We start from the raw sequence: 8,665 nt of genomic DNA, 5'->3' as shown, positions 1-8,665 counted from the left end.
TTCCAGATGAAATCGATGCTTTCACCATTCCTCTTTCTTAGGGAAGGAAGAAGCAAACTGGTAGCGCTTGAACATTTCTTATTAAATGCAAACCAAGAGGTGCCTGCAAGAACCACAGCAGCGCCAGCGGCACAGTGGAGTGCCTGCCCGCCGCTCCCTGGCCTCCCCCTGCCCACCTTCCCCCCTCCCCAGGCACCCGGGAATTAACAAACCCAGCGCTGACACCTGACATCACTACTGCTAAGCAGACACTAATGACTTTTTTCTTTCCCCACCCCCTTCTCCTACTTCCCTGTGGGCAGAAGTTGATAATAAACTCTGTGTATGGCACTGGCACTCTTACTGGGGAGAAATAATACACTCTGCAATTCCACCTCTTCTCTGCCCATCTCTCTCGGAGGGTAGATTAATGGTGAGGCCTACATTTTCTCTCCACCTCCCTCAGACAAAAGGTTAATAAACCACTCAGCATTTGCTTTTCGTGGAAATTATATGTGTGGGTTAATTAGCATTTCCTCGGTAACACATTAATACCATTGTGAGTTCTCAACACCAGGTTGTTCCAGAGACTTATTATACAAGTTTAACCCAAAGGCAGTTGAGGATTCATTAATTTTAGGGCTGAAGAAATAATTCTGGCTATGACTACTGCTGTAACTTGGCCTAGAACTGAGCACAGACAGAATACTGCATCATATCAGGAGCATGACCAGGAACTGAGTGACCTAGTTAGAAGCTTTTGTTCTCTTCTGAGATCACTGGCAGCAGGTCTTCATGCTTTAGGACAATTTATATTTGACTGAGGTTGGAGGATATGTATCTAACACCAGCATCAGGCTATTCTAGAACAGCATTTTGCAGGATTTCTTGCACCTTCCCCAAGCAAATTATTGACAGGAGGGGCAGAGCAGACCCCTTCAGCCTGAAGCTTAGGGTGGCCTCAGAAGAGATAAACACTCACCTATCCTCTGTCAAGCACAGAAGACACTCCCCAAGTTTCCAGCTCCTTGTGTAAGCACACCTGCACAGGCGTATTTTTGTGTAAAAGGTGGGAGATGGCACCAGCAGCGAAACCAGAACCACTCCCAGCAGGTTCACCTTAGAAAGATGTTAAGTCCAGGAAACAAGTGTTGACTTCCAGATCTCAGATGGAAGGAGATGCCTGCAAGTAGTCCTGAGCGCTAACTCAGATCTAAGTCCCAGAAAAACACCTTTCCTACTGGCTAGCAGTGGACAGCTCCAGGTCAGGCCACCAGTGACTCTGGATCCCACTTGCAGTACCACCAAATGTGCAAGGAGCACAGTGATCTTAAGAGTGTGGGACCACATACCTAACATTAAGCAAGAACAAAACTGAACATATAATGACACAATCTCCCATGCTAATGTTGAAAATGTCTAATACGGCTTCTGGAATTATCAATTATTTACTGATAAAGTGATATTGAAAAGAAAAAATGCAAAGATTAACTGTATACATATATATGCCCCAAAAAGAGGCCAAACCTAAAAATACACCCCATACAGTATCTCAAACAATCTGTACAGTCGTTTTTATATGACTCGATTATATATCCAGGAGGGCATCACACAGTTTCAGAGCAAGGCATCTGCCAAACTAATGAGAGCCCAAGAGTCACAACAACAGCACAAATAAGCACTAAAAAAAAAAATCCCCAAGCTGTAAGTAGACTCTACTGTCTAAAACTGCAGGTGCTTAGGAAGAAATTATTTCTTAACTGTAACATAAACATTTACAAAAGATGACTTTTTCTTCATCTGGTGTTCATCAGAAACTTTTGCTCAAGTCTCAAAGCAGCAGCCCACAAATTTTGCATCTTCCAGCACAAAGAAACAAAGGGTGTGTCACCGGGGACGAGAAAAAGAAAACCTTAAAGAGCTGGCTCAGAGTAACTAAATACTTCAAATCTAAATTTTAGTCACTTCAACATGTTTGGAAGCGATACAGGTTGGCCAAGAGCCATCTTCAACCCAACAAGTGTACCTCACCAGCTGGCATGACACAGACAAGAGCCCCCAACACCTCAGGAGGGAACAGTCGGGAACAGATCGGGTGAATTAATGTGGCACTCCAGGTTGCATGCCTGGGCAAAACTGTTTGTTCTTCGGCTCCCATTTCAAAATCAGACAGTATTTAAACTGCTTGTTGTTCAGCTCGGATTCCAAAATCAGTGTTTATGTTTTATTGTTTTACAGTTTGACAAGATCAAGCACAATTAGCTTATAAAATATTATAGTGCCTTTCTTCAAGGTTGAAGGAGGGTGAGGAAGCACAACGTAACATCAAGTAGTTACACACTTGGGCAGCTCTGGGTACACTCAACTTTTATGCCATAGTATACTCCAGCAGCTGTTCAAGTTACTATGTAAACCAAGACAAATAAAACTGTACAGTCAACATCAAAGTAAACCTTGCCCACATTTAGAAAACCTGGCCAGGCCGGCTGCAATGCCGCATTTCTGCTGCACTGGGAAGGGCAGGACTGCGGGACGCAGGTATGCAGCTGGGGCTGCGACAGTTTACTTATTGTAAATGTTACTGATTTGTTTGTTGGGCTTTTTTAAATATTTTTTTGGAAAAGTTTTCTTGGATCCACACTGAAGTTTCTGATCAGAGAAGGCTGAACACACCAGCCAGGAGGTAGGATTTCAAACAAGGGAGGAGAGAGTATCAGAACTGTCCTCTGCTGGGATGCCGATGGGTTTCGAGGCCCCTCTCAAAAAAAAAAACACACCAAAAAAAATTGGTTTGTGCAAGAGCTTGTGGGCTGCTGCGAGTCGCAGGGAGCATCCAGAGGCAGAGGGGCTCCGCCTGGGAAGCCTGCAGCTCCTCTGAGACAAAACGTCTATTACAACAGTACAGAAATGGCTCAGAATCTATGAATTTCCATCACATGGGGTACCAAAATCAATCCAACAGAGGGTGAAGAGGTGATTTATGTGTAAGTACCTACAGCAGGGAAAAGCTTGCTAATAACCATCCTCATAAACACAGCAAGCGAAGGCAGAGGCAAGCACAACACAGCACAAGGACACCAGGAGCTGTGCATGTTTAGAAGCATCCTGCTTTCAAGCAATGAGGAACACTCACCGTCCTTTGAACACGACAAGCAGTTCCTTCTGACCAGTTCTGAAATTCAAAGTCCATCCAGGATACACGCTTGACATATGCACGTATAATATAAATCCCTGAACTTCTCTGTACAGGACAACCAACCAACCAGTCAGCCTTATCCAGGATTCGAGAAGGCTACTTTTTGGGGAGCGAGTGTTAGACAGTCCCAGAGGTTTTTTGTTAAATTATCAGATTAAGGATCTTTCAGTGGAGTGGTGGAGCCCACCACTCCTGATAATGAAGTTAAAGAAAAAAAAAAAGACAGCAGAAAATAGCAAAGAACATCAGAATTACCCTTCCTTAGTTATTTAACATAAGACATATTTTAGTATAGTTTATAGCTACAGCTAAGTAATTCAAACACTATCAGTATTTTAAGAGATACCGATCAGTGTTCATAAAATACTTTTTGATACACTTTAGTGTTATTTGTTTTTTAAAATGTATGCATGAGCATTTCAATTATTCCTAAAATTGGGGAAAATATAAATGAGAAAATTATTGTTATTCTACATTATTTTTCACAAAAAATGTAAATTCAGACACAGACTATCAATCTTAAAGAGACAACACTGTTTTTACAAAGCTTAGTCACTTACGTTTATTTCTATTTTCTCAGTAGAAAGAGACTTCTATGAACAGGACTGCCTCAACACCTGGCTCCAGATCTACACTGAAAATCCACAAGTGCATGCAAGCAGTTGTTCTGTAAGATCTCCGTTTATTTTCTAGCAATTACTACTTGCTACTTAGAATGACGCATTATTGGATTACCCATTCCAATTGCTTATTAAAGCACGAACAGGGTATCTTCAAGCCTGTCATAGACATAATCCTGGGGGTGCCTCTTCTGGTCTCTGGACGACACCACACACAGCCCAAAACATCAGCGCTACATTACCCTTTCAGTTGCATGAGGTACCTTCGAGCTAATAGCCCAATTAATCATGAGGATGTACTTGAAAAGGAAGTTGAAATCTTGTTTGGATAATGAAGCAGAGATTATAAGATGCCTAAGAAAAAATGTGCCATACAAGCACAAATTGAGCATGTTCATTATTGTGGTACGATACACTTATCAGAACTTTAAAAAAAAATTAATTGCCAAAATCTTAATTATCATTTTACAGATTAACAACTGCAGGTACAAATGGAGGTAGACAGACAAAAGGGTCTAAGGAATCTAATAGGGTCAAACTGCATGCTGTTGAGAACCCACACAAATTAGTTTTTTTATTTATAGTTATTAGCTCCACAAAAATGCTCCAAAAATGGCACCTTCTTTTACACATAGATTGAAGAGGTTGAAAATTAAGAGGAAAATGTCTTTCTAAGTGAAGACATAGCACATTTTAATATTATTGACCCACAACTGTAGAGCCTAAAAATCCGTTTTATAGTCTTTCTTCAGAGTTTCATTGTACAGTAAAGAACATTTGAGCCCTGCCATGTGAGGCAGTGGACCCTGGTGAAGATGGAGAAGGGACACGTCCACAAACTCACCCTGATGATGTCCTCCCACAAAACATTTTACATCTGCATTACTTGTTTCATAAATTTAAGGACTTTGCAAATACAGAGTAAAAAATAATCTTACATGATTTTGCAGTTTGCATTTACATCCAGTCAAGTGATAATTTCTTTTCTTGTCTATTTTTTGTCTATTCTTACTGCTACATTTTTAAGTAATTTTTTAATTTATTCATTAGATTAAAATAGTCAAACCTCATTATCTACTTTCTCTGAATTTACTTTCAAATACAAATGTGTCTGTATTCCAGTCACTTCAGTTACTGTAGTTATAATTGTCTGTACTCCAGTAGTCCAGTTACTCCATGAAACTGTTAATATAATCATTAAAATGGGAGAATATGGAGGACCTGAATTTTTTTCCTGCTTAGGCAGTGAGCAGTCCTAATCACATAGAAGTCTTGGTTTATTATATTTTCAACACCACCCACCCCTCATTATGACCACACAAATAACTGTGTTTCAACATCTGAATCAAACTTTCACAGCTGCTATGAGTGATGAACACTGAATACCTTTTTTGCGTGACCAGATGCCAACCTACTGTAACTCTGGATGAAGTCACTGTGCTACTGAGTAATCAAAAGACAATAGCCTGACCTTTTCCGAACTGTTATCCAATTCACAAATAAAGAGCATTAAAAGAGATTACAGGAAAGCCTGAAAGTCCTCAGCATTATACCTGTTTATGTTTCTGTTAGCTCTGAACACATAAACAGAGGTAGGAATTAGTGGAGGCATGAAATGCTTGTCAGTTCTAGGGTTCATATGAATGTTTTCAGGCTCTCAGGAAAACAGGAGATATTTACACAAAGTCATAAAAATGAATCTTAATAAGAGAAAGCTAACACTGATTTCATGGCTAGTGAAGTCATTGCAATTAAACTTGTTCTAATTTAATGAGGATCTGGTCTGAAATATTTCACCTGCAGGAATAAACAACTAACATGATGTTTTAATTTTATTCTTTTGATTTAATTTAATTTCAGGTGGTGGTGTTGTTTTTTGGGTTTTTTTAAGGAAACAAAACTTTACAAAATCAGATCTCTTAAACTACCTAAAGAAAAGAGCATCAGCCTACTTAAATGGGCACTATATTCTGCACTCACATATAGTCTCACAGAGGCTGGGAGGCTCTACTTTCATGGATAAGCACATCCTAAAGAGATTACAACATCTTAGGCAGAAGGCTATTGAGTTACAGTGTGGATTAAATTACAGAATTTGGTAAGTGTGTAGTATCATATATCAGCACATCCACCAGTTTAGTTCAGGAGATAAATTACTAAAACTATGCAAGAAACTGAATAGCCTCTTATGACAGTTTGATGCATTATTGATTTTTTTTCCACTTTTATTTCCAAAACAAATTTCATTTAATTTTCATTATTTAATTCCCAGGCAATTCACAAACTTTTTTGGTTGTTGAATTTCTTTGTGCAGAACACGTTTAAGTAACTGAGTGGAAAATTCTGTCATAACCACACTTTTTCCTTCTAACTATTGGCAATTATTCTCCCAACACACTGACAGCGTTACAATCAACTTAATTTTTATATACAAAAACTGGAAAAAAAAAAATTTACAGGAACAGACAGTTATCAGTACTCCAACATTCCTAGTTACTACTCATCCAAAGCAATAATTATCCCTTGATTCAGCTTACCAGGAAGTCACCTGTTTAATTTTTGTCCTTCTGTTTTAATGAAGGTTTCATAATACAATTTCTGCCTTTTCATTTCAGTTGCTTACAAAGGATATTTTAATGCTAAAATAAAATGATCTATACTAGATGAGCCAAAAAGCTCATTATTCGTACCTCAGGCAAGCAGAGCAAAGAAGGTAACTCTTTTAAGCACTCAGTCCTGTTAAATCTTAGGAAAAAAAATAATATTTCTAGGATATTTGTATACTACAGAGTAATATGAAGCAAGCCAAACTATAATAATGAAGAATAACCAATTTAAGTATTTATAAAAATATGTCTCTTTATGGGAACCGTTCAAACATAACCCAAGAAAGAAAAAAACTAAATTCAGCCTCTGGGAACTTTTGCTAGACACATTGTTTTACATTTATATTAGATCATAAAACGTAATTGATATTTTCTGAAAAAATGTTTAAGTTTGATGAGGAAAAGCTGCTTCAGCTGTAAGCTCATGCTGGTCAACCAGAATGCAATACTGTCACCTACATATACATTTTGTATTTGCAAAAAGCGAAGTACTTGTTAGAACCAAAACTGAACTACTAGTAACAGGGAAACCAGGACAATTAGCACAGTCAAAGTTACTCCTAATCTGTAAGAATATAAAGCTATAGGTGTGTATTTTAAGACAGAAAGAACGTCTGGCAAAACCATTATAATATTTTTTGCCTGCTAAGAGAAATATTGCGAAATATATTTTACCAGCCCATGTTCAGACTGTACAACGATAAGGCCTAATTGTTTTGCATAGAGGAATCTGGGATCCCAAGATTTCCTTCTACCTCTAATAAACTATTGTTCAGTTCATTCAGTAATGGAATATTCTACTTGGGTCAATGCTGGCAGCTCAGGCAAACAAAAGAAGCCTTTATGCTCCATCTAGATGTTGCAAGGTGCTTATTCAATTTCTTCTGCATCAGGAGCACTGTTCCTTACCTAATATGTATACATTTGCTGAGTGTTATTCAGCCTTTGTTGCTTCTGACCCTCACTTGGCATTTAATTCCCAGTCCACCAGGGTATTCATGCTTGATGGCACTGATGCACACACTGAATGCTTTATTTATTTAATGGTACAGGGAATGAAGCTATAAACTGTATTAGACAATATCCTGTTTAAAGATGCCAATGGTCGATGTCACAGCATTACTGACCCACGTCTACGGTGGTGAATATGTCATTGGAATTTAGAGGACAGTATGTAATGATTACAGATCAACACTGCAATAAGAAAAGAATATGGTTTCAATTCAAAATCCTATTTAACGGGGTTTTTTTCAGAAATATCATTATAGTATTGAAAAGGTTATGCATGGGTTTATGTTCCATATTTTTTAAAAATGCACATCAGTCTTCACTGTTAGTGGCAAAGCATTTTTCCTGAAAATACTGAAATCCCTAGTAAAAAATGCTGATACTACAAGGAAATTTAAGATATATGCCTGTGTAGTTAATGCAGAATCGTATTAAAGCATAAATCACTAGAAAGCCGATTGCAAACAATTCACGCACAATTTGGTAACTAGTGAAGAAGAATACTGACCTTTAGTCAGTTAAACAACTTTGTCATTTATAACAATAGAAATAATTTCACCTACACTGGTATGGTATCATCTTTCTCCTAGTTAAGCTAAGGTTTTCAAACCAGCGAAACTTACGAATGTTATTCAAATACTCAGAAGGTCCATTGCCTAAAACCAAACAAACAGTATTTGACCAAAATATGATGGAAGTGACCAACACAGGTATGACCTACTGAAATCTCCCTATTCAAATACACTGACTAAAGGGAAATAGCAGATAAATGCTAATAGGCAACAACAGCAAGAGGTATTTTAGGGGAACTTAAAATTATTCTGGAAGCCTGGGACCTAAGATCCATAACAGCCTATATCATCTGTTGTTTTTAATTATGTCTTTTAAAAAAGCTCCCCTGCTGTGTTTCTGAAATACTAAATGGCCTCTGCAGCTACTTGGCATAACTCCTTCTAATTCATGATTACAAGATGGTATTTTCAGACTATTCCCTCTTTCCCAGCAACTACTTAAATGGAAAGAAAAAAAAAAAAAAAAGTCTTAATTCCTATTGAAACCATCCATTTGAGGCATAAAATTTGAAATGCAATAAATGCCAAGTCACAGTACATAACATGTACATTATGTTTCTGCAGAATTCCTATGTAAAAGAAATTTTAAAAGTTAGGCATGGTGATTTAGTATTTGTCTTTAGGAAAAAAATCAGATTGTAGAAATTTTCATTTTAAGCAGGATAGTGTGAACTGAATAAGATT

General features: G+C 37.9%; 1 protein-coding gene across 16 annotated transcripts in view; it reads right to left on the bottom strand.

Annotated features, from left to right (window-relative positions):
- Positions 1-8,665, bottom strand: part of ADGRL2 (adhesion G protein-coupled receptor L2) — a 394,007-nt gene that overhangs the window by 95,824 nt on the left and 289,518 nt on the right. The gene's annotated exons all lie outside the window — the stretch shown is intronic.

The sequence above is a fragment of the Falco biarmicus genome, chromosome 11, assembly GCF_023638135.1.
Source record: "Falco biarmicus isolate bFalBia1 chromosome 11, bFalBia1.pri, whole genome shotgun sequence".
In the NCBI taxonomy this organism is placed as follows: Eukaryota; Metazoa; Chordata; class Aves; order Falconiformes; family Falconidae; genus Falco; species Falco biarmicus.
This window is presented reverse-complemented; position numbering and strand designations above follow the sequence as displayed.